Here is a 26,581-nt window from a genome sequence, read left to right as displayed (position 1 = left end):
AGCAGAGTTCCATCAGTGGCTATTAGCCACAGCATATTGTTGGAATTCTCTGTCTGGGGCAGTGATGCTCTGTATTGTTGGTGCTTGGGAAGGGGCACAGTGGAAGGGCTTCTAGCCCCACTTGTGGACCTCCTGGTGGCATTTGGGGTTGTTTGGGGTGGTGGTTTGTGGCCACTGTGTGACAGAGTATTGGACTGGATGGGCCATAGGCCTGATCCAACATGGCTTCTCTTATGTTCTCTCCATAACAGACACAAGGTGAGGTAGGTGGGGCTGAGAGAGCTCTGAGAGAACTGCTCTTGAGAGAACAGCTCTGAGAAAGCTGTGATTAACCCAAGATCACCCAGCTGGCTGCATGTAGAGGAGTGCAGAATCAAACCCGGTTCTCCAGATTAGAGTCTGTGGCTCTTAACCACTACACCAAACTAGCTTTCACCTTCCCCCCCCCTCAAAAAAACCTGGCCATTTTCCCAAGAAAATTTATTTCTGTCACCTGGAAATCAGTTATAATCCCAGGAGATCTTCAACCACCCCCTAGAATTTGGCAACCCAACTCTACAAGGTCTGATGCAATTGCGTTCGTCAGGGGTATTCAGCCTGCCTTGGGGGAAATATGGTGGCAACATAACAAGTTTGACTTGTACCACCTGAAGAATTGGTGGAAAGCAGTGGCTCAGTGCTAGAGCACCTGCTTGGCATGCAGAAGATCCCAGGCTCAGTCCTCAGCATCTGCCATTAAAAAGTCAGTAGGTGATGTGGAAGACCTCAGCCTGAGACCTTGGAGAGCAACAGCTGCGGCTCAGTGCATCTGCTTGGCATGCAGGCTATTCCAGGTTCTCCAACTGGTATCTCCAATAAGGATCAGGTTGTAGGTAATGTGTAGGTAATCCTGAGACCCTGGAGAGCTGCTGCCAGTCTGAGTAGACAAGATGGACCCAGGGTCTGATTCAGTATAAGGCAGCTTCTTGTGTGTTCATTTTAGGGAAGGGACGGTGGCTCAGTGGTAGAGCATCTGCTTGGCATGCGGAAGGTCCCAGGCTCAGCCCTCAGCATATGTCATTAAAAAGTCAGTAGGTGATGTGAAAGACCTCAGCCTGAGACCTTGGAGAGCAACAGTTGTGGCTGAGTGCATCTGCTTGGCATGCAGGAAGTTCCAGGTTCAATCCCTGGTATCTCCAATAAGGAGCAGGTTGTAGGTAATGTGAAGGACCTCAGCCTGTGACCCTGGAGACTAATGGAGAAGGGCTGTGGCTCAGTGGTAGAGTATCTGCTTTGTAAGCAGAAGGTCCCAGGTTCAATCCCCGCCATCTCCAACTAAAAAGGGTCTAGGCAAGTAGGTATGAAAAACCTCAGCTTGAGGCCCTGGAGAGCCGCTGCCAGTCTGAGTAGACAAGACTGACTTTGATGGACTGAGGGTCTGATTCAGTAGAAGGCAGCTTCATATGTTCATATGTCTAAGGGGAGGGACGGTGGCTCAGTGGTAGAGCATCTGCTTGGCAAGCAGAAGGTCCCAGGTTCAATCCCCGGCATCTCCAACTAAAAAGGGTCCAGGCAAATAGGTGTGAAAAACCTCAGCTGGAGACCCTGGAGAGCTGCTGCCAGTCTGAGTAGACAATACTGCCTTTGATGGACCCAGGGTCTGATTCAGTAGAAGGCAGCCAATTTGAGTAGACAAGACTGACCTTGATCGACTAATCGTCCGATTCAGTATAAGGCAGCCTCACGAGCAAAATCTCCCCCCAAAAACCCTCCTCTAACGTGACACCTCAATATGGATTTGAATGGCCTGATTAACGGGCTTACCCAGTGAAAAGAAGACACTTAACCGATTTACAAGAACCTGTTTGGTTGACAGCCCTAATCAGTCCGGCCCTCTTAAAAACCCTATTGTCTAACCTTAGGTGGATTGTACAGAGTTCCTTGACAGGTAATATTGAGAGACTCGCTTTGACCAAGTTTCCAATTCTCTTGAGCGCATCGCACATAACGCCGAGAGGGGAGGGGAAGGAAATGTGCACAGAGCTAAATAATTGGCAGATGACTAATCCCTTCCTCGAAATGAGAAAGCAATTGTCGGGGCCTACGGGTGTGTTTTGCTCTGCGGGTTTCCTCAACAGGTGGCATTAGGCTTCGAGTCAGCCAGCCTCAAAATAATATCCACAAAATGAATTTTTCTCCAGACTGCTACTTAAATTAAATTTTACCGAAGGTTCGACATGATTAACAAAAACCTTGGGGGAGAGAGTGGGGGGCGGGGGGGGTGGGATCTAATTCTTTGACAGAGTCAACACCACAGCGCACACACAGCGCACCACAGCGCACACACATGAAAGGCAGGTGAAGTTTGAATCAGGTGGTTTTGTTGATCATTTCCTGAGTATTTTCCTGCATCGTATTTACAAGGATAACTCAAGGCCAAACCAAAGCGGGGCTGTTTAACTAAAAAAAAAACTCTCCCAAACTAAAAAAAAAAAAATCTTGGGCTAAGTTAATGGAGGATAAACTGTTGAGCTTAGAATTTAATTTCTCCTTCTCTCCTACTGATATCCCAAATGTTAGAAAGAGGGTTTTGGAATCACTGAGGAGACTGGATCAGAATATTCAAGGCTTTCTTTTAGCAAGAATCCAGAGGAACGTGCTTCCGACTGTTGTGGGTGTGGCCTACTATGCAAATGAATTCCTGCCGGTGTTAGGGGTGTGGCCTACTATGCTAATGAGTTCCTGCTGGGCCCTGTGTGAAAAATGGTCATGTCAGGGGTTGTGGCCTAATATTCAAATGAGTTTGTGCTGGACTTTTTCTACAAAAAGAACCCCTGAGGAGATTATTAATTTAGATCCTAGGGGATGTTATTCCCCCACAAAGATGGCTTTCAGGCCCTCTCTTTCCTATTTTGTCGCGTTAGTTCACTGTTCTAACAGTCCCACCTTTTTTCTCAATTTTTTTTTCTTGACTAGAGTAAATACTTCATCACTCTCAGGATTGTCAAGTCACTGTGAGCGTATTAACTGCCCCCAGAGCTGCCCCTATGGTAAAGCTGAAATGGAAACTTTACGTCATTTTATATTTAGTTGTTATGTTCACCTATGAGAGCTAGATTTGCATTGCCTTTATTGAGCTGCAGGGCTTTTTTTTTTTAAAGGCCCAGCAGGGACTCATTTGCATAATAGGCCACACACCCCTGATGTCACCATTGTTTCACGCAGGGCTTTTGTGTAGAAAAAAACCAGTGGGGCTCATTTGCATTTAAGCCACACCCCTGATCTCACCATTGTTTCACAAGGGGCTTTTTTTTGTAGAAAAAGCCCAGCAGGAACTCGTTTGCATATTAGGCCACACCCCCTGATGCCAAGCCAGCTGAAACTGCATTCCTGTGTTTTCCTGTTCAAAAAAAGCCCTGTTGATCAGGTTTCCTCACTGTTCACATCGTTTTCTTTTGTTATATCTTTGGGCTGGTAAAGATAGGCGTATTACTTTGTCTATGGTAAAGTTTATCTGGTCTGCCCTTCGACAGACAGGCAAATGTTGACGTATCTCTGGCGTTATGTATTAGTGGGGCTGTTGTTTTATTAGTTTTGCCGAGGACATGTAGGCCCTCTGATTTTGAAACAGGAACGGGAACTCTACAAATGCCTCCTGAAATAATCTGGATCAAATACCTCATTCACACAAGAGTTGGACCTTGCTGCTGAAATGACCTTTGCATTCCTGTTCCGTGGTGGACTCAAAGATCGGGGTGAGCACATGCGGCCTTTATTTAGCAATCCAATGACCCAGAGGGCTTGGACAGAAGCAGTCGCACAAATATCACCTTAAATTGCCATCCCTACATAGAACCCACCACCGCCAAAATATCAACCGCAGCCAAAATAATACCAGAACTGCTATCAGCTAGCAGGGAAGACGTAGAAACAACGGAAGGAGAATCGTAGAATCATAGGGTTGGAAGGGACCTCCAGGGTCATCTAGTCCAACCCCCTGCACAATGCAAGAAATTCTCAAACACCTCCCCCTAAATTCACAGGATCCTCATTGCAGTCAGATGGTCATCCAGCCTCTGTTTCAAAACCTCCAAGGGAGGAGAGCCCACCGCCTCCCAAGGAAGCCAGTTCCACTGAGGAACCGCTCTAACCGTCAGGAAGTTCTTCCTAATAGAATCCTAGAGTTGGAAGGGTCCTCCAGGGTCATCTAGTTCAACTCCCTGCACAATGCAGTAAACTGAAAAATACCTCCCCCTAAATTCACAGGATCTTCATTGCTGTTAGATGGCCATCTAGCCATCTAGCCTCCATGGAAGGAGAGCCCAATGTCTAACCTCCATGGAAGGAGAGCCCACTGTCTCCCAAGGAAGCCTGTTCCACTGAAGAACCCCTCTATCGGTCAGGAAGTTCTTCCTAATGTTGAGCCTGAAACTCTTCTGATTTAATTTCAACCCATTGGTTCTGGTCCTACCTTCCGGGGCCACAGAAAACAATTCCACCCCATCCTCTATAGCCCAGCCCTTCAAGTACTTGAAGATGGTGATCCTATCACCTCTCAGCCTCTCAGAAAAGGAGAAGAATACCTGAAAAGACTCATTAAACATTTGGGGGTGTTTGACCAAGAGTTTGCAAAAAATGACAGCAGTTTTGATGGCACATTGAGATGTTTCCTTGTTGCTACTGACAAATGTTACGCGAGCCTCTTAGGTTGAAGTGGTACCATAGGCCAGGAGGTCCCCAATCTTTTTAAGCCTGCAGGCATCTTTGGAATTCTGAAACAGCATGGCTGCTGCAGCCACAAAGTGATTGCCACAAAATGGCTGCCGCAGGAGGCGGAGGCAGCCACACAATGGCTGCCGCAGGCTGCAGCTTAATTTCATTCACGTGGTGAAGATCCTGGTGCTGTTGCAGCAGCTGCTGCCAAAGTGACTTTTTTTTTTTTACACAGAATATCAAACATCCAGCAGCCAATCAGAAGCCTTGCTGGGCAAAAGCCCCACTTTGCCTTGCCAACTTGCCAAAAACACTTGATGGTCACCAAGGGCACCAAGTTGAGACCCCTGCTCTGGATATTTTAAAACAAGGATGTCAAACTCATTTGTTAGGCAGGCCAGATCTGACACATAAGAACATAAGCGAAGCCATGTTGGATCAGGCCAATGGCCCATCCAGTCCAACACTCCGTGTCACATAAGAACATAAGAGAAACCATGTTGGATCAGGCCAATGGCCCATCCAGTCCAACACTCCGTGTCACATAAGAACATAAGAGAAGCCATGTTGGATCAGGCCAGTGGCCCATCCAATCCAACACTCCGTGTCACATAAGAACATAAGAGAAGCCATGTTGGATCAGGCCAATGGCCCATCCAGTCCAACACTCTGTGTCACATAAGAACATAAGAGAAGCCATGTTGGATCAGGCCAATGGCCCATCCAATCCAACACTCTGTGTCACATAAGAACATAAGAGAAGCCATGTTGGATCAGGCCAATGGCCCATCCAGTCCAACACTCTGTGTCAGATAAGAACATAAGAGAAGCCATGTTGGATCAGGCCAGTGGCCCCTCCAGTCCAACACTCTGTGTCAGATAAGAACATAAGAGAAGCCATGTTGGATCAGGCCAATGGCCCATCCAGTCCAACACTCTGTGTCAGATAAGAACATAAGAGAAGCCATGTTGGATCAGGCCAATGGCCCATCCAGTCCAACACTCTGTGTCACATAAGAACATAAGAGAAGCCATGTTGGATCAGGCCAATAGCCCATCCAGTCCAACACTCTGTGTCAGATAAGAAGCCATGTTGGATCAGGCCAATGGCCCATCCAGTCCAACACTCTGTGTCACACAGTGGCCAAAAAAAATTATAAATATATATACACACACTGTGGCTAATAGCCACTGATGGACCTCTGCTCCATATTTTTATCTAATCCCCTCTTAAAGCTGGCTATGCTTGTAGCCGCCACCACCTCCTATGGCAGTGAATTCCACGTTAATCACCCTTTGGGTGCAGAAGTACTTCCTTTTATCCGTTCTAATCTTACTGCTCAGCAATTTCATCGAATGCCCACGAGTTCTTGTATTGTGAGAAAGGGAGAAAACTACTTCTTTCTCTACTTTCTCCATCCCATGCATTATCTTGTAAACCTCTATCATAACACAAATGAGACCTTGTCAGACCGGGCCATGTGTGTCATAAAATGTAATGCCAGGTAGTGGCGATATAAACTTTATAAAGGACAAAGACAAACACAAAGATATTTTAAAGGCTTAATATAAAGCATGCTTAAAACATTAACACATTGGTCTTAAAGGTGCTTTCTTTGTATCTCTCCCGTGCAAGCCAGGCAACTGGACGAAGGAAGCTCTGGCTCTTTTCTTCCTTCCCCAGGGGACCACGAAGGGAAGGAGCCTCAGACAATAGAAGGACGAGAGGCTTGGCTCAGTAGCTCTGCTGTGTGATTGAGCTTGGCAAAGCAAGTTATTCCTTCCCCCTTCCTCTCCCAGACAGGAGCCTCAGCCAATGGAGAAAACAGAGGCTTTGCTCTGTTGCTCCTGTGAGATTGAGCAAGCCTAGCAAAGCAAGCTGTGATGCAGAAGGAAGCAAGAGAGAGGGAGAAGGAAGCAGATGGCAGCCAGTTGCTCGAGGGCCTGATAGGTGCCCTTCGGGGGCCTGATTTGGCCCCTGGGCCGCATGTTTGACACTCCTGTTTTAAAATATGTATTTACAAAATGAAAGCACCAGTTTAAAGCTGCCCCAGACTTAGTAGGACTCTCATGGAGAAGATTTCGTGTCCCGAATCATTCCTATACCTTGCGATATACATTTCCCCAGCCCTGTTGCTCCGTTGGCAGGCACCAAACAGGCGGAGACAAGGAAATGAAATTTAATAAGCACAAAGAGGTATATTTCTGGATTCTCTAAATGTCTTCTTTTAAAAAGAGAGCGAGAGAGCTGAGCTCATAAACCTGGAAAAGATGCGCCAGGGGCGGGAAATCTTGCCTGAAGACAGATAAGGAAGATGAAATGATAAAGACGGAGGCAAGCTGTTAAACTAATTTAGCGATGGAAAGAATGAGAGAATCAAGAGACTTGCTTTTATCAGGGTGGGCTGCGCAGGCTGCACGATTTGCCCAGAGCATCGCTGACCTTTAAAATTGCATCTACACCCAAATGCGGCTCTGTGTTGCTATTTTACAGGCTCTGTTTATCAAGCTGCTCTCTTTCTGTTTACTGTAGGCTTTGCAGAAGCAATTATGCGGAAGACGGACAGTGGCAGATGAAATAAGCACAGGGTAGCAGCTTGGCAACCGACAAGCTGGGGGAGACAGTAATTTTAGATGAGGGGTGAGTCTATCTCTGCTGTTTTGACCCGGACAATCCTCATTTCTTGGGATGGGCATAAACTGGAAAAATGTGGTTCGTGGCCCCACAAACCATAGGGGAAAGGACCCCACGTATTGTGAACTGATTAACGGGGAGGGGAGGTTAACTTGGTACAGTTCTGACCCCAGGTAAGACAGAAGAGGAGAAGAATTTTGAGGAGAGGGATGGTGGCTCAGTGGTAGAGCACCTGCTTGGTAAGCAGATGGTCCCAGGTTCAGTCCCCGGCATCTCCAACTAAAAAGGGTCCAGGCAAGTAGGCATGAAAAACCACAGCTTGCCAGTCAAGAGGTTGGAAGAAAGGTTGCTATTTTATCTGAGTAGACAAGACTGACTTTGATGGACCAAGGGTCTGATTCAGTATAAGTAAAAAAAGAAAAAGAAAGGTAAAGATAGTCCCTTGTACAAGCACCAGTCGTTTTCCCAACATTTTCACGGCGGACTATTTATGGGATGGTTTGCCATTGCCTTCCCCAGTCATTTACACTCCCCCCCCCCCAGCAAACTGGGTACTCGTTTTACCGACCTCAGGCTGAGTCAACCTTGAGCCGGCTACCTGAACCCCGCTTCCGCCGGGATCGAACTCAGGTTGTGAGCAGAGCTTAGGACTGCAGTACTGCGACTTTACCACTCTGCGCCACGGGGCGCTTGATTCAGTACAAGGCAGCTTCATATATTCAAGGGCCAACGAAGTTCACCATCTGACCACAGGCAAAAGAAGAAGGGGACGGCAAAAGAGGAGATGGCTGGACAGCATTACTGATGCAACCGATACGAATTTGAGCAGACTTTGGAGGATGGTGGAAGACAGGAAGACCTGGCGTGACTTTGTCCACGGGGTCGCAAAGAGTCGGACTCGACTGTGCGGCTGAACAGCAACAACAGCTATTCAGTGGACTTCTCCAGCAAAGCGTTTCAAGCCAGGGTCTGGGCTAATTCTTCCCTGAAGAGAAACATATGCAGATTAGGGACATTTTCTCTCCTCTGGGAAAAGGGCACAACCTTACATGTCAACCCTTCCAGGAAGAAAATGTGCCAGTGAATTTAAAAGTAGCAAAAACAATATCAATGGGGGAAGAAAAAGAACCCCTAGTCAAACCTTGACTCTCTTCCAACCTCTTGACAGGCACATCGGTGGAAATGATCATTAAAAGCAATACCCCGCACGCATTAGATGTGGCGTATGCGGAGGGCCTGAAGCAAAGGCGACATAAAGATGGATGAGTTTGTTAAAAAGCGAAAGCAGAATGGAAGGATCACTCGGGGAGAAAACGAATAGCCTGTTCTGGGCCCTGGGAAACAGCCACAAATGCCGCTTTTCCTTAACGACTTGGGTCATTAGCAGCTCGCCGGCTGCGGGGAAATAACAGCAGTCTAATAGCAGGTGGACCGATAACGAAACTTCACCAAAGACCAGCTCCAGCTTCAGAAAGCAAGAACAAAATCCAGATGATACCTTTCGGTGGCGGCGGAAAGTGCTGCACGTTGCCACCAATTGAAGGCTATCTCAGATGGTTTTCGAGGTAAAAGACCAAAAAAAAAAGGTTGCTTGCAGGGCTTTTTTGTCGAAAAAGCCCACCGGGAACTCATTTGCATATTAGGTCACATCCCTGATGTCACTGTTGTTTAGCACAGAAGGAATTCATTTGCCTATTAGGCCACGCCCCCTGATGTCGAAAAAGCCCACCGGGAACTCATTTGCATATTAGGTCACATCCCTGATGTCACCGTTGTTTAGCACAGAAGGAATTCATTTGCCTATTAGGCCACGCCCCCTGATGTCACCATTGTTTCACGCAGGGCTTTTTTTAATGAAAAGCCCAGCACGAACCCATTTGCATATCAGGCCACACCCAGTTTGGTGTAGTGCCAGTTTGGTGTAGTGGTTAAGTGTGTGGACTCTTATCTGGGAGAACCAGGTTTGATTCTCCACTCCTCCACTTGCACCTGCTGGCATGGCCTTGGGTCAGCCATAACTCTGGCAGAAGTGTCCTTGAAAGGGCAGCTGCTGCGAGAGCCCTCTCCAGCCCCACCCACCTCACAGGTGTCTGTTGTGGGGGAGGAAGGTAAAGGAGATTGTGAGCCGCTCTGAGACTCTTCGGAGTTGAGGGCGGGATATAAATCCATTATCTTCATCTATCTCACAGGGTGTCTGTTGTGGGGGAGGAAGGTAAAGGAGATTGTGAGCCGCTCTGAGACTCTTCGGAGTGGAGGGCAGGGTATAAATCCAATATCTTCTTCTTCATCATCTTCACTGATACCAAAGCCAGCCAGAACTGCGTTCCTGTGCACTCCTGCTCAAAAAAAACCCTGGTTGTTTGCCATTGTCTGACTCTGAGTAGCAAACCTGGACTTTCTTAGAGGCCTCCTTTACAATGACTAACCAAGGCCAACCCAGGTTAGCTTCCGAGAGCTGATGAAATCGGGCTAGCCTGGGCCATCCAAGTCAGGCTTATATTTTTATCAGGACCAACCAAGTTGACACAAAACACCGTGCAACCTTCTGAGCTCAGCAGTATGCTTCAACAGGCTGGATGTTACAAAAGGGGAGAAGCTGTGGCCAGGATCGGCCCTAGGGTCCACAGCGCCCCGGGCAGCCTTGCTATTCGCTGCCCCACCCGCCATCCCCCCTACTCTCCCTGCCACCCCTTTGGGGCAGGGAGGGAGGGGAAGGAGGTCAGGAGAAGCGGCAGCAAGGGGCAAAGATTTACCCCCGGGCCCACCCCCTCCCTTTTTGCGACACCCCACTCCGCCCTCCCAGCATGCTAAGATGCCAGCCTCATGCTTACCCGCTTCAGCAGCCATCAGAATAGCACCCTCTCTTAACAGAGAGCAGAACGAGGCTTCGCTCCCCCCTCCCTTCCTCTTCCAGGAGGGAGGGATGAGAGCGAAGCCTCTTCCTGCTTTCTATTAAGAGAAGGGTCCCTTCCTGGAATATCTAGCTTCTTATAGTCAATTTTCATCCCAATTGGAAGCAATCAGTGCTATATATTAGACTTAGCGAGGCTTGAGTGACTGGAACTCTTGAGGTTTTAATTTCATTTTTATGACATTTTATTTTAATTTGATGTATGTATTGTACCTTATTTTACAGTTCCAACTGCTCTGTAACAATCCCAGACAGCCACCACCGCCTAACGGCTCCTCAGCAATTAGGCATACATCTTGGGTGCCAGGAGGGGGGGTGCCTAATTTGCCTAGTGGGCGAGCCAGCCTCTTTCTCAGGTCCAGTCCCTAGCATCTCCAGCTAAAGGGACCAGGCAATAGGTGATATGAAAGACCTCCTGTGAGGCTCCAGAGAGCCACTGACAGTCCGAGTAGACAAAGTTGACCTTGAGGACCTACCAGCTGTGGTGACTAAAGCGAAGAAGGAGAAGATACTGGATTTATACCCCGCCCTTCTCTCGGAATCAGAGTCTCTGAGCCGCTCACAATCTCCTCTACCTTCCTCCCCCACAACAGACACCCTGTGAGGTGGGTGGCGCTGAGACAGCTCTCTCAGAAGCTGCCCTTTCAAGGACAACTCTGCGAGAGCTATAGCTGACCCAACATCATTCCAGCAGCTACAAGTGGAGGAGTAGGGAATCAAACACAGTACTCTCAAATAAGAGTCTGCGCGCTTAACCACTACACCAAAATGGGAACCTCCACATTCAGAGGCGATCATATGAACATATGAAGCTGCCTTATACTGAATCAGACCCTCGGTCCATCAAAGTCAGTATTGTCTTCTCAGACTGGCAGCGGCTCTCCAGGGTCTCAAGCTGAGGTTTTTCATGCCTGTTTCCCTGGACCCTTTTTAGTTGGAGATGCCCGGGATTGAACCTGGGACCTTCTGCTTACGAAGCAGATGCTCTACCACTGAGCCACCGTCCCTCTGAGTTCTGAATCTCAGTTTGAGGAGGCAATATTAGGAGAAGGCATGTAAATTGAGGTACATTTAATTTATGAACATAGTAACTTCAAAAAAAGAGATTAACTTGCTACAGCACCAAGCCCAGGTAAGAGACTCCTTTGGTTAGTGAAGGGTGGGGTATAATTCCAATCTCTTCTTCTATTAGAACTCTGCAAATTCCAAGTTAGCAATATTCATCTGGAGCTTTTTTTTTGTAGAAGAACTCCTTTGCACATTACACCCCTGATGTAGCCAGGCCTCCTGGAGATTACCGTAGGCCCTGTACTAAGAGCCCTGTAAACTCTTGGAGGATGGGCTACATCAGGGGTGTGTGGCCTAATATGCAAAGGCGTTCCTGCTACGAAAAAAAAAACCCTGGATGCATCCAATAACTAAGAGGTAGTCTGGATAAAGAAAGCTGTTGGTTCAGTTTCCTTTCTCCGTCCGGAAGCCTTCTAAGCCAACGACTGGCTTGTTCGCTTTAAATTAATTGCACTAATAACATACAACAGCTCCCTTTAGTTAATTATTTATCAGCAGAAGGTATGAAGAAATGTGAGTTGTGTCAAGGGTGAAGTGTGGTATCTTAGCCTCCCGGAGAATTACAGGTAGAGCCACGACCTCTTCTTGCTGCCGCAAGCTCCGGATGATTATAGCTATAGCGCGTGATTTTCTTTTGTTGTTGTTCCTCAAAGAGTTTTGGTGGTGCCCCCCCCACCACCACGTAGTGTGAGCAACTATGCCCTATACCTTCTTCTTCTTCAGTCTGGAGAGATCCCTTTGGAGCTATTCCCTTGGGATCATCCTGAATAATTGGCCCATTTCCAGTGGCTGCGTATAAACACGGGAAGCTGCCTTCTACAGAAGGAAAAGGAAAGGTCCCCTGTGCAAGCACCAGTCGTTTCCGACTCTGGGGTGACGTTGTTTTCACAACGTTTTCACGGCAGACTTTTTACAGGGTGGTTTGCCATGGCCTTCCCCAGTCATCTACCCTTTTCCCCCAGCAAGGATGAGTATTATATGAACATATGAAGCTGCCTTATACTGAATTAGACCTTTGGTCCATCAAAGTCAGTCTTGTCTTCTCAGACTGGCAGCGGCTCTCCAGGGTCTCAAGCTGAGGTTTTTCACACCTATTTGCCTGGACCCTTTTTTGGAGATGCCAGGGATTGAACCTGGGACCTTCTGCTTCCCAAGCAGATGCTCTACCACTGAGCCACCGTCCCTATTCCTTTTACCCACCTCAGAAGGATGGAAGGCTGAGTCAACCTCGAGCCGGCTACCTGAAAACCCAGCTTCCACCGGAGATCGAACTCAGGCCGTGAGCAGAGCTTAGGGCTGCAGTACTGCAGCTTTAACACTCGGCGCCACAGGGCTGTTATTCCAAGTGAAGGGTGGGGTATAAATCCAATCTCCCCCTCCTCCTCTTCTTCTTCTTCAGTTTAGGATTTTTCACCCCACTAGGCATCACTTTGTGTTTTCTGATTGCTGAACGCAACCTACCTAGTCACCCAGTCTGGAGAGATCCCTTTGGAGCTATTCCCTTGGGATCATCCTGAATAATTGGCCCGTTTCCAGTGGCTGCGTATAAACACGGGAAGCTGCCTTCTACAGAAGGAAAGGGAAAGGTCCCCTGTGCAAGCACCAGTCGTTTCCGACTCTGGGGTGACGTCGCATCACGACATTTTCACGGCAGACTTTTTACGGGGTGGTTTGCCATTGCCTTCCCCAGTCATCTACCCTTTATTTATTTTTATTTATCTAAGATTTATATCCCGCCCTTCCCACTAGGTGGCTCAGGGCGGCTTACAACATATAAAACTAACATAAAATCTAAAATTAAGCATTAAAATCAACATTTCATAAGTTATAGTTAAAAATCTAAACATTTGTTATATACATAGACATTAAAATCACAAAGCAAGGCTGAGTATTATATGAACATATGAACATATGAAGCTGCCTTATACTGAATCAGACCTTTGGTCCATCAAAGTCAGTCTTGTCTTCTCAGACTGGCAGCGGCTCTCCAGGGTCTCCAGCTGAGGTTTTTCATGCCCATTTCCCTGGACCCTTTTTAGTTGGAGATGCCCGGGATTGAACCTGGGACCTTCTGCTTACAAAGCAGATGCTCTACCACTGAGCCACCGCCCTCCCCTGCTCTCCAGGGTCTCCAGCTGAGGTTTTTTCACACCTGTTTGCCTGGACCCTTTTTTGGAGATGCCGGGGATTGAACCTGGGACCTTCTGCTTCCCAAGCAGATGCTCTACCACTGAGCCACCATCCCTATTCCTTTGACCGACCTCGGAAGGATGGAAGGCTGAGTCAACCTGAAGCCGGCTACCTGAACCAGCTTCCGCCGGGATCGAACTCAGGGCGTGAGCAGAGGGCTCCGACTGCAGTTCTGCAGCTTTAACACTCTGCGCCACGGGGCTCTCGTTCTGAGTGAAGGGTAGGGTATAAATCCAATCTCTTCCTCCTGTTCTTCTTTTTAAATTTAGGATTTTTCACCCCACTTTGCATCACTTTATATTTTCTGATGCCGAACCCAACCTACCGAGTCACCCAGTCTGGAGAGATCCCCTTAGAGCAGGGGTCGGGAACAGTAATAATAATACTTTTTATTTATATCCCGCCCTCCCCGCAAAGCAGGCTCAGGGCGGCTCACAATGCGCAAATACAATGTACAATAAAATCATATGCAATAATTACAATCTAAATTATAAAATCATCCTTAAAATCATTAAAACTTACAATTAAGATTAACATTATGGCGCTATAGTTAAGATCTTCCATAAAATCCAGTGACTAAAACGTACAACACATCCAGCGGGACTTCCTTGGCTCGGTGTTAAGTGAAGGCTATTTTAAAGAGGTGGGTCTTGCAGGCCCTGCGGAATTGGTCTAAACATCGCAGGGCCCGTACCTCCTCCGAGAGTTGGTTCCACAGTAGGGGAGCTGCTATAGAGAAGGCCCGATCCCGGGTGGTCTTCAATCTGGCCTCCCTTGGCCCAGGGATATTCAGCTGGTTCTTTCCAGCTGACCTCAGCGCTCTCTGGGGTTCATACGGGGAAAGACAGTGGCTCTCCAGATGCTTTTTTAGCCCAGAACTCCCATCAGCCCCAGCCATTGGCCATGCTGGCTGGGGCTGATGGGAGTTGTAGGCAAAAAAAAAAACATCTGGAGAGCCACTGTTCCCCACCCCTGGCTTAGAGCTATTCCCTTGGGACTATCCTAAATAATTGGCCCATTTCCATGTATATACTTATGGCTCCATATATACACGGGAAGTTGCTTTCTACAGAAGCCGACCATTAATCCATGGAATTCAGTCCGGCTATGACTGGCAGCTGCTCTCTGGGGTGTCAGCCACAGACAGGTCTTTCTGAGCACTGCTGCCCAAGAGCCCCATAACGAGAGTTAAAGTCCCGGATAGAGTCTGGGGATTCAAACGTATGCAAATTGCGTGCCACGCCATGAAGTTTTGCCTCCTCCCCCCCGCATTAAAATATGTAAAGCAGTTAATATTCAACAGCCCGCCGCTTTTAGGAGTTTTAAAAGCGATCTCCCTCAGGCATCGGTGGGAGGAACAAGCTGTCAGAGCGGTTCTGATTATGTGGGTTTTTTCGTTGTTCCCAAACTAATTACATCCGTGTTCCCCACAAATCGGTTTTCTAATCAAACGGTGTTTCTGCGGCGGAGAATGCATATAAAAATCTAAACAGCTATTCACTGGCTGGCGGGGGGGGGGGAATCCCATTAGCGCTGAAAGAAAATAAAAAGCAAACAAGTTGAGCCGAGCTGAATGAATGTAAATTTCCTCTGAATGTATTTTGACTCTCCTGGTTGGGGAATAATGAATGGTTAGGACACCATGCTTTTATTTGAGATCTGTAAAACTCCCGGAGTGTGGCTGAAGACTGTTGGATCAGACCAGCGATGGTATCACTTTACTCTGCTCTGGTAAGACCTTACTTGGGGGATTGTGTTCAGTTTTGGGCACCACATTTTAAGAAGGCTATAGACAAGCCAGAACAGATCCAGAGGAGGACGATGAAGATGGTGAGGGTTCTGGAGGCCAAGTCCTCTGAGGAAAGGTTGAAGGAGCTGGGGATGTTTAGCCTGGAGAGGAGGCGGCTGAGAGGTGATAGGATCACCATCTTCAAGTACTTGAAGGGCTGTCCTATAGAGGAGGGTGTGGAATTGTTTTCTGTGGCCCCGGAAGGTAGAACAAGAACCAATGGGTTGAAATTAAATCAAAAGTGTTTCCAGCTCAACATTAGGAAGAACTTCCTGATCCTTAGAGGGGTTCCTCAGTGGAATAGACTTCCTGCATGGGATGGAGAAAGTAGAGAAAGAAGTACTTTTCTCCCTTTCTCACAATACAAGAACTCATGGGCATTCGATGAAATTGCTGAGCACCCAGGTTAAAACGGATAAAAGGAAGTACTTCTTCACCCAAAGGGTGATTAACATGTGGAATTCACTGCCACAGGAGGTGGTGGCGGCCACGAGCATGGCCACCTTCAAGAGGGGTTTGGATAAAGATATGGAGCAGAGGTCCATCAGTGGCTATTAGCCACAGTGTGTGTGTATATATAAATTTTTTTGCCACTGTGTGACACAGAGTGTTGGACTGGATGGGCCATTGGCCTGATCCAACATGGCTTCTCTTATGTTCTTATGTTCTCAGCAGGTGGTGGGCTCTTCTTCCTTGGAGGTTTTTAAACAGAGGCTAGATGGCCATCTGAAAGCAATGTGGATCCTGTGAATTCAGGGGGAGGTATTTGTGAGTCCCCTGCATGGTGGTCCCTTCCAACTCTAGGATCCTATGCGTCTGTAAAACTTCTAGAGTGTGGCTGAAGTTTAAGTTTGCCAAGAGGAACCTGACTAGTGGTGGGGTTGGGGTGGGGACATGGGGTGCATGCAATGTCAATGACATCACCAGTGTCACTAGTAACACCTCCTGGTTGTCAGTGGGGAACCCTAGGAATTGTCAAGAACTCCAGGACTTTTTTTGATCAGGAACTCACAGTTCCCCACTGGCTGGCTTGGTGTCAGGGAGAGTGGTCTAATACGCAAATAAGTTCCTGCTCGGCTTTTTCTACAAAAAAGCCCTGTGTGAAACAATGGTGATGGCGGGAGGTGTGGCCTAATATGCAAATGAGACCCTGATAGGCTTTCTCTAAAAAAAAAAGCCCTGAAGAACTCATTTTCATTCATTCATTCATAGACCTTTATTGGCATATCAGCAGTCACAAAATAAATAAAATATCCAATCCATAATATACAGGGCTTTTTTTGTAGCCAGAGCGCCTTTGCATATTAGGCTACACCCCCCTGATGTAGCCAGTCCTCCAAGTTAAAACCATGCTATGTCAGATTTCCTTGAACTTTGAGGACTTCCACATGAAATTTAGCAACAGCAACATTAGTAATTTCAGGAGCCAAATCATTCAGAAGAAACTGACATTTCAGATTGTTATTCACGAATCTTTTAGGATGCCGTAAGTTTGAAAGCAGTCTTTTCCGAGGGGACTCATACAAATGTAATGGCAATCTACCATTACATGATCGATTGTGTCTAAGGGCCTCAACATTCTTGCCTATGGATCTGCCAAGAACTCTATGGTCAATTCAGAAAGTTTCCTGCAATTCCTAGAATGACCTACTGCCACTTCCGGGTTGAACGCGGAAATGAACTATGGGCACAGAGGGCACCAGCTGTTGTTGGGGGGTTTTTATCCCCACCACTGCTTGGAACGGTAGACAACATCAGGGGTCAACAGAAGGCTCTGATAATTCTACTGGACACTATTTCACTTACCAACCCTTCTTAGAGTGCTAGGGTTGCCAATCCCCAGGTGGGGGCAGGGGATCCCCCGGTTTGGAGGCCCTCACCCCGCTTCAGGGTCGTCAGAAAGCGGGGGAGGGAAATGTCTGCTGGGAACTCTATTATTCCCTATGGAGATTTATTCCCGTAGAAAATCATGGAGAATTAATCCATGGGTATCTGGGGCTCTGGGGGGGGGCTGTTTTTTGGGGTAGAGGCACCAAATTTTCAGTATAGCATCTAGTGCCTCTCCCCAAAATACCCCCCAAGTTTCAAAAAGATTGGACCAGGGGGTCCAATTCTATGAGCCCCAAAAGAAGGTGCCCCTATCCTTCATTATTTCCTATGGAAGGAAGGAATTGAAAAGGTGTGCCATCCCTTTCAATGTGAGGGCCAGAACTCCCTTTGGAGTTCAATTATGCTTGATCTTGGCTCCACCCCCAAAGTCTCCTGGCTCCACCCCCAAAGTCCCCAGATATTTCTTGAATTGGACTTGGCAACCCTATAGAGTGCCCAATCTCCCAGGTGCTAACAAAGCTGTAAATATAGAATGCAATTCCTGTACCTAACCTCACCTGCTTTACCTCGAAATACTTAACAAACATATTTGACATTTACACTGTGCGTTCATCATTCAAAGCACTTCACAGATATGATAGGGATGAATAAGCCCATAACATTAGAGTTCTATTAGAGTTCTCTGAACTGCAAATGTCTTGATTCTGCTCCTTCTTTGGCACTTTCCCTCAAAACCTGGTTCAGAGGATTTCTCGACATTAGGCCTTTCCAAACATTTTTTTTAAACCTATCAAAGTGCATACTGTATACCAGTGGTGTCAAACTCATTGGTTATGAGGGCCAGATCAGATGTAAATGAGACCTTGTCAGGCCAGGCCATGTCAGGCTGGGTCATGTGTGTACCTATTTAAGATTAAGTAGCAGAGATATGGGGGGGTGGAATAGAGGGGCACCAAAGAAGAGGTACAAGGACTCCTTGAAGAAATCCCTTGGCACCTGTCACATCAACCATCACCAGTGGTCTGACCTAGCCTCAGATCGCAAAGCATGGAGGCACACCATCCGCCAGGCTGTCTCTTCCTTTGAGAACGCACGCATAGCTGGTCTTGAGGACAAAAGGAGATTGAGGAAGCATCACACTGCTACAGCACCAACCCCAAATCAGACTTTTCCCTGCAGCCACTGTGGCCGGACCTGCCTGTCCCGCATTGGGCTTGTCAGCCACCAGCGAGCCTGCAGCAGACGTGGACTACTGCACCCTTCTTAAATCTTCGTTCACGAAGTCAAGCTGAGAGAGAGAGAGAGCAGAGATATAAACTTTATAAAGGACACAAACACTATTAAAGATTTTTTAAAAAAAACTTAAAGTAAAACATTAGTACTCGTTGGTCTTAAAGGTGCTTTATTTGTATTTTTCCCATGGGATCCAGGGAACTGGACAAAGGAAGCTCTGGCTCTTTCCTTCCTTCCCCAAGAGACCAGGAAGGGGAGGAGCCTCAGCCAGTAGAAGGAAAAGAGGCTTGGTTCAGTAGCTCTGCTGTGTGATTGAGCTTGGCAAAGCAAGCTCTTCCTCCCCCCCATTCCTCCCCAAGGGAGTAGCCTCAGTCAATTGAGAAAATAGAGGTTTTGCTCTGTAGCTCCTGTGCGATTGAGCAAGCCTTGCAAGCTGTGATGTAGAAGGAAGCTAGAGAGAGGGAGAAGGAAGCAGATGACAGCCAGTTGCTCGAGGCCTGATAGGAGCCCTCCGGGGGCCTGATTTGGCCCCTTGACCGCATGTTTGACACCCCTGCTGTATACAATGTCATTTAGTTACTTCTACCTGTACACGCATAGGAAGCCCAGGAGTAGATGTATTGCCAGTGCCTTCGATAGTGTTATTGAATTTTTAAATTGCTTATTATGTTTTAATTGGTCAGCATTATGTTGTTTAAGGAGCCCTGCGGCACAGAGTGGTAAGCTGCAGTACTGCAGTCCAAGCTCTGCTCACGACCTGAGTTTGATCCCAGCGGAAGCTGGGTTCAGGTAGCCAACTCAAGGTTGACTCAGTCCTCCATCCTGATGTCAGCAAAAGGAGTACCCAGCTTGCTGGGCGGTCAAGTGTCGATGACTGGGGAAAGCAATGATAAACCACCCTGTAACAAAAGATCCGCCAAGAAAACATCATGATATGACATCACCCCATGGGTCGGTCACAACTCAGCGCTTGCACAGGGGACTACCTTTACCTTTTATTATGTTGTTTATGCTCTTGTAACCCACCCTGAGCCTGCTTGCGGGGGGGGGGGGAGGATCAGAAGCTGAATAAAATAAATAAAATAAGAATAAATTATCTTCTCTGAAGGAATTATTTGGTAAATTGTTTAGTGGGGAAAGGCTTTGGGGGCTTCCTTGTTTAGAGTTCCCTCTCTAGGCCAAATAGGATGTGTGTGTGTTTGTGTGTGAAGTGCTGTCAAGTCACTTCTGATTTACGGTGACCCTATGAATTAATGTCCTCCAGTTAACGGTCCTCCAGTTATGGTGACCTTCGAAACGTCCTCCAGTTAACAGTCTTGCTCAGGTCTTGCAAAGCAAGGTTGTGGCTTCCGCTGTTGAGTCAATCCATCTCAACGTTCCATCTTCCCCTTTTCCTGTTGCCTTCCATCTTTCTTAGAATCATGTGATGGCACCAGAAGGGACCTCCAGGGTCATCTAGTCCAACCCCCTGCACAATGCAGGAAACTCACAAATACCTCCCCCCTAGATTCATTGGATCCTCACTGCTGTCAGATGGCCATCTAGCCGCTGCTTCAAACTCTCCAAGGAAGGAGAGCCTTCCTGGCATTATTGTCTTCTCCATTGAGTCTTGTCTTCTCATAATGCGACCTAAGTATGACAGAGTCAGTTTTGTTAGTTTTAACTTCTAGGGAGAGTTCCAGCTTGATTGGATCCAGAATTCTCCTGGCAAATAAGGCGGCCCTTTGCAAATTATACTCAAGGTACCAGCAGGTACTATTCATGCCATGCTATCAATGTCTCCCCCAACCCAGAACTCATTGTGACTTTTATCAAGAAGAAAGATTGCAGCTGATTATTCTACTTCTTTCTAAATCGATACCATTGAAGTATTATATGAATTTTAGGAGCGAAGAACTCTGGAAATATCTCTTAGAAGATATGCAGAAACCTGTAACTTATGCGGTTGCGAAATTCTGTACTGTAGCGAATAGAAAACGGAAACGTTTGGAATGATCAAAATAGACTTTTAGAATTCTGAGTTATATGGGTGTTAAATGATTCTAACACCTGATTTCTCCCTGAAACCCAACAATCCATTTCTCTTCCTCTTTTAAGGAATTTTGGCTGTTTCAAATCAATTCCATTTTCACAAAACAAGAACTTCAAAGAGGGGGGGGGGCAGAATTTTGTTCTGCAGATGCTCAGAGGAAGGTGATGTCTTTCCATACCTTCCTACCCTCATAGTAGAATCATAGAATCATAGAGTTGGAAGGGACCTCCAGAGTCATCTGGTCCAATATCCTGCACAATGCAGGAAATTCACAAATACCTCCCCCTAAATTCACAGGATTTTCATTGCTGTCAGATGGCCATGTAGCCTCTGTTTAAAAACCTCCAAGGAAGGAGAGCCCACCACCTCCCGGGGAAGCTTGTTCCACTGAGGAACCACTATAACGGTCAGGAAGGTCTTCCTAATGTTGAGCCGGAAACTCTTTTGATTTAATTTCAACCCATTGGCTCTGGTTCTACCTTCTGGGGCCAAAGAAAATAATTCCATACCATCCTCTATATGACAACCCTTCAAGTACTTGAAGATGGTGATCCTATCACCTCTCAGCCACCTCTTCTCCAGGCTAAACATGCCCAGCTCCTTCAACATTTCTTCATAGGACTTGGTCTCCAGACCCCTCGCCATCTTCGTCACCCTCCTCTGGACCCGTTCCAGCTTGTGTATATCCTTCTTAAAATGTGGTGCCCAAAACTGAACACTCCAGGTGAGAGGAAGGTGGTGTCTTCCCATACCTTCCTACCCTCATAGGAGAAGACCACCTGTGGTCTGTAACATTAAAAAAAAAACAACTGCAAGGGCTGATATCACTAAAGGATACATAGAGGTGCAACAGAAAACCCCAAAGATAAATGAAAAAGAAATTCCTCTTTTGACCTCACAGTCACAATCCTGTTCCCTCCGCAGTGTCCGGTCGGATTTCGCACCATCTGCACCGGAGTTACAGGAAGTGCCGCGGCTTTTGTGTAGCAAACGTAAACCGCTGACACCCAGTTTACGTTTGCTACGCAGAAGCTGCGGCACTTCCTGTAACTCCGGCACAGATGGTGGGAAATCCGACCGGACGCTGCGGAGGGAACAGGATTGTAACTGCGAGGTAAGCTTTGTGCGAAAACGGTAAGAATGAGAACAATCAACAGCTATAGCTATTTGAAAAAAAGGAATGTGGGAAAATTATGTTCCCTGTAACTTTGCTAAGTGGCAAAGATCTGTGGGAATCCTGCTGTCCTGAGAACTCTAGAAGATAACTAGATGTTAGAAATAGACATGAAAGCTACTGGTTGAATTAGCGAGAGCCCATAAATTACCGAAATAATTTTTGAACCGCTGGGGCTAACCCTGAAGTTCTGGGATTAAAGCCAAGGAAAGGGAATGGGGGAGGAAAGAGAGAATATTGCTTGGTCGAGAACATCCTTCACAATCTGCACTAACCTAACATTGTTAGAGGTTAGCGTAATTTATTGCCCATTTTTTATTGCCTAATTTCAGCTTTCCGCTGCAAAATGAACTGCTCCGGCAATTAGCATAAAACGCAGGCGATTCAAACGACGCCCCGTTAATTCATCTAATGGTTCCCAATGATGGATTGTTTTCAGTGTTTTGGCTCTTCCCTTGACCCCCCCCTATTTGCTTATTGGTCAAATACCCAATTAGACTGAGTTGCTTTGACCGATGGAGCCGGCATCTAGCTAAAATAGACGTTAGCACAGGCATTTTTCGAGCGACTGTAGCGTCGTGCCTAGGAAACTGAGGCATGATTCATATCTTACCTCTGCCTGAACTCACAGTGGCCTCTGGCAAGCGTAGCACCCCCAGCTTCAGCAATCCCATCTGCAGGGCTGGGGGGATGATAATATGACTGACCTATCTCTCGGGATTACTCTAAGGATTACAGAGATGATTATGTGGAATGCTTTAAGCGCTCTTAAGTGTTCGGATATAATGCTAAATATCGGTATGTCCTGTACATTAAAGTTTTGACCTTCTGAAACCCTCTATGGATTGGTTAGATTCAAGTCTAGTAGCACCTCAGAGACGGATAAGATTTCGGGGCTATCAACTTTTGAGAGTCGAAGGTTGTCTTAAAGGTGTCACTGGACTCTTAGCTTTGTCCTATTGCTTCAGACCAGGGCTTTTCCCACCGCCCGAGCAGGAACGCACAGGAACTCAGTTCTGGCTGGCTTGGTATCAGGGAATGTGGCCTAATATGCAAATAGGTTCCTGCTGGGTTTTTTCTACAAAAAAGCCCTGTGTGAAACAATGGAAGAAGAAGAAGAAGAAGAAGAAGAAGAAGAAGAAGAAGAAGAAGAAGAAGAAGAAGAAGAAGAAGAAGAAGAAGAAGAAGAAGAAGAAGAAGAAGAAGAAGATGATGATATTGGATTTATATCCCGCCCTCCACTCCGAAGAGTCTCAGAGCGGCTCACAATCTCCTTTACCTTCCTCCCCCACAACAGACACCCTGTGAGGTAGATGAAGATATTGGATTTATATCCCGCTCTCCACTCCAAAGAGTCTCAGAGCGGCTCACAATCTCCTTTACCTTCCTCCCCCACAACAGACACCCTGTGAGGTGGGTGGGGCTGGAGAGGGCTCTCACAGCAGCTGCCCTTTCAAGGACAACCTTTGCCAGAGCTATGGCTGGCCCAAGGCCATGCTAGCAGGTGCAAGTGGAGGAGTGGGGAATCAAACCCAGTTCTCCCAGATAAGAGTCCGCACACTTAACCACTACACCAAACTGGCTCTCCAGTTTGGTGATGTCAGGGGTGTGTGTCCTAATATGCAAATTAGTTCTAACAGGAGCTGCATTGCATATTAGGCCACACACCCCTGATGTAGCCAATCCTCCAAGAGCTTACAAAAAAGAGCCTTGTAAGCTCTTGAAGGATTGGCTACATCAGGCTACATCAAGGGTGGCCAAATATGCAAAGGAGCTCCTGCTAGAATTTCACCCCTGGTTTTAACCATTTTAAAATGTGACTTTGTCCTGTGTACTTTAAACTGTTAGCCACTTCGGTGTCCCTTCTAAGGGCAAAAAGGCGGGGTACAAATTTGGTTATTAATAATAAGGATAGAGTTGCCAGAGCCCTCCTGACAACTGGTGGGAGATGGGGGGGGACTTATCAGGATAAAGAAGAAGGAGCAACCCAGGTCACCAGAGTCACACAGGAAGTGATGTCATCATGCTGCAACCTTGCTGCAGCGCTCTATTATTGGGCAAAAACTCTATGGTAGAAAGGGCTTCTGCCATAGAATTTTTGCCCAGATATCATAGTGTCACCTGGACGTTGCTGGCGTGATGATGTCACTTCCTGTACTGTGCTGGCAACATGGCCTGGGCCTTCCTATTTCTCCTAGGAAGCCCCTCCACCAGCCAGCTGACCAGTGGCCAGGGGCTTGGTGGTGGAGGACCCCCGCATCCACCAGGGTGTCTGACAACTCTTAACAAGAATAATAAATTTGACCGCCATGAATATTCCTGGATGTTCTTGAGCCAGTCAATTTCTTAATCTAACCCAATCCATATTTTAAAAAGGGGGGGGGGGGGGGAGAGAGCTGCACATTGTATTAAGATCTTTGGAGGAAAGGCAGACTGAAAATACATAAATAGATGTACTTATTGAGCATCAAGTCATGGTTTCTGTGTGTGAACAGGGCATCACAAATCAATAGAGACAAGTGGCTTTCTCTCAGTGTGTTCTTTTATGGCTCACTCTTCACTGTGATGCACTCTTTAATGCTGGAAAATTTCTCAAACACTTCCCAGAATTGGAGCATGCAGCGTTTGCTGCTGTTCTCATATCTTTCCGTTGGTTCATAATCTCTCTCTATTCGGTGAAAATGTAGACTCAGCGTGTGGCAGCAGTGAAAAAAGGCAAACTCCACACTGGGGAGTGAAAAGGATCCGGTAGTGGGTGGTATGAAAGATGGGAGTATTTGGTTAAGATAGTAGAGTTTCACCCAGTCGTAGAAGTGTGGCACTGCGTGCAGTAAATAAATCTCCCAGGAAGTATATTGCAAAAATTGGTAAACTTACATTGATTCAAATAGATCCCCTCCACGTTCAGGTTGCGGTCAAAAGAAGAGAAGGAAGCCCAATCTAAACAGTATTTCCCCTCTTACAAATGGCCAACTAATTCAGCGTCATGTGTATGGAAGTATGAGGGCATTGTATCTACAGGAAAGACCTGTGGAGACATGTGTCTCCATGGAAGGCCATGTGCAGAAGGGAGAAGACACAGGGAGAGAGACAGGCGGGGTGAGACAGCAGTTCCCAAGTGAAGACAAAGTGAGGCATCCCATTTGAGGTGATGACAGCTATACAACCATAAAGTAGTGCCCCCAATGTCCAGGCATACTGAGTTGCTCACTCCAACAAGAAAGACCTCTCTCTGAGATGTTGGAAAGCCAGTCAGTATAGACAATGCTGACTTTGAAGGGCCAGTGGTGTTACTCAGTATCAGGGGTGGAATTCTAGCAGGCACTCCTTTGCATATTAGGCCACACGCTCCTGCTTTAGCCAATACTCCAAGAGCTTACAAGGCTCTGTTTTGTAAGCTCTTGGAGGATTGGCTACATCGGGGGGGGTGGCCTAATATGTAAAGGAGCTCCTGCTAGAATCCCACCTTCTGCTTAGTATCAGGCAACTTCATGCATTCATGAGTGTGATAACAAGCGTAAAGATAAGCTTCTTTGCCTGTGTCCAAATGAAACAAACTGCTTGTCAGACAGTGGAACTTCAAATGAAGCAGACTTCCATTGGTTACAATGTTAAGACTTTATTTGAGAATCCAAGGTCTCTGAGCATGGATACGTTGGAACTGATACTCTGTTCCTAGAGCATAGCCGTTTTAACTAGAAGCACATCAAACGTTTTCTAAACAAACCTACATCCCCACGCTAGAGTGATACATTTCACACATTAGCTCTCTCTTATCTCGTTGCGATTCCCATTCTCCCAGGAACAGCTCTGCTAGCTGTCCCTGAGGCGTTTTATCTTCAAAGGGGTGTTGCCTTTGTTAGTACCAGGGAAAGTCCAGAGAAGGGCAACTAGAATGATTAAAGGGCTGAAGCACTTTCCCTATGAAGAAAGGTTGAAACGCTTGGGACTCTTTAGCTTGGAGAAATGTCAACTGCGGGGTGACGTGATAGAGGTTTACAAGATAATGCATGGGATGGAGAAAGTAGAGAAAGAGGTACTTTTCTCCCTTTCTCACAATACAAGAACTCATGGGCATTCGATGAAGTTGCTGAGCAGACAGGTTAAAACGGATAAAAGGAAGTACTTCTTCACCCAAAGGGTGATTAGCATGTGGAATTCACTGCCACAGGAGGTGGTGGCGGCCACAAGTATAGCCACCTTCAAGAGGGGTTTAGATAAAAATATGGAGCACAGGTCCATCAGTGGCTATTAGCCACAGTGTGTGTGTATATATAAAATTTTTTGCCACTGTGTGACGCAGAGTGTTGGACTGGATGGGCCGTTGGCCTGATCCAACATGGCTTCTCTTATGTTCTTAAGGAATTCACAGCAAGGTTAGTAGCAGCTTCACTTCTACTTTGATATGCAAGGTTCAATTCAGGGTCCGTAGCAAATGTTAGCAAATGGAGTCAGTTAGGTCAAGCAATACATAGGTTTGAATCATGGCATCATATCATAACATGAGAGCTTTCCGGTGTCTGACACTGCTACCCGGTTGTCAGCTTCTGGTTGGTAACTGGACCTGACCTCAGCATATATGATAGAAAATAAAATATCTCAGATCTTGAAACCTAAGCAACTATGTTTGCCAGTGTCAGGGATACTTGGAGATTTGGGGGGGGGGGGGGGGGGTGGACCCTGAGAAGGGCGGGGTTTGGGGAGGGGAGGGACTTCAGTGGGATATAATGCCATAATATCCACCTTCCAAAACAGCCATTTTCTCCAGGTGAACTGATCTCTGTCACCTGGCGATAATTTATACATCCAGGAGATTTCCAGCACCACCTGGAGGTTGGTAGCCCTATAAGCAGGGTTGACTGCAGTTAGTATTTGGATGGGAGACCACCAAGGAATTCCATGGTTGCTGTGCAGAGGTAGGCAATGGCACACCACCTCTGCTCATCTCTTGTCTTGAAAATCCTTCAGCAGGGGTGTCAAACATGCGACCAAAGGACCGAATGAGGCCCCTGGAGGGTTCCTATCAG

The 26,581-nt window shown here is 46.9% G+C and overlaps 3 non-coding genes across 3 annotated transcripts; 1 reads left to right on the top strand and 2 right to left on the bottom strand.

The window, feature by feature from the left end:
* Positions 1-1,236: 1,236 nt before the first annotated feature.
* On the top strand, positions 1,237-1,313 carry TRNAT-UGU (transfer RNA threonine (anticodon UGU)). The gene has a single exon. It is a non-coding gene; the product is annotated as a tRNA-Thr (tRNA).
* A 9,860-nt stretch (positions 1,314-11,173) lies between these two features.
* Positions 11,174-11,240, bottom strand: TRNAT-CGU (transfer RNA threonine (anticodon CGU)). Its single transcript has one exon. It is a non-coding gene; the product is annotated as a tRNA-Thr (tRNA).
* Positions 11,241-13,346: 2,106 nt separating this feature from the next.
* Positions 13,347-13,415, bottom strand: TRNAT-UGU (transfer RNA threonine (anticodon UGU)). Its single transcript has one exon. It is a non-coding gene; the product is annotated as a tRNA-Thr (tRNA).
* Positions 13,416-26,581: the final 13,166 nt, after the last annotated feature.

This window comes from Heteronotia binoei, chromosome 9, assembly GCF_032191835.1.
Source record: "Heteronotia binoei isolate CCM8104 ecotype False Entrance Well chromosome 9, APGP_CSIRO_Hbin_v1, whole genome shotgun sequence".
NCBI classification, from domain to species: domain Eukaryota; kingdom Metazoa; phylum Chordata; class Lepidosauria; order Squamata; family Gekkonidae; genus Heteronotia; species Heteronotia binoei.
Note: the sequence above shows the minus strand (reverse complement) of the source record. Positions and strands in the feature narration are given on the sequence as shown.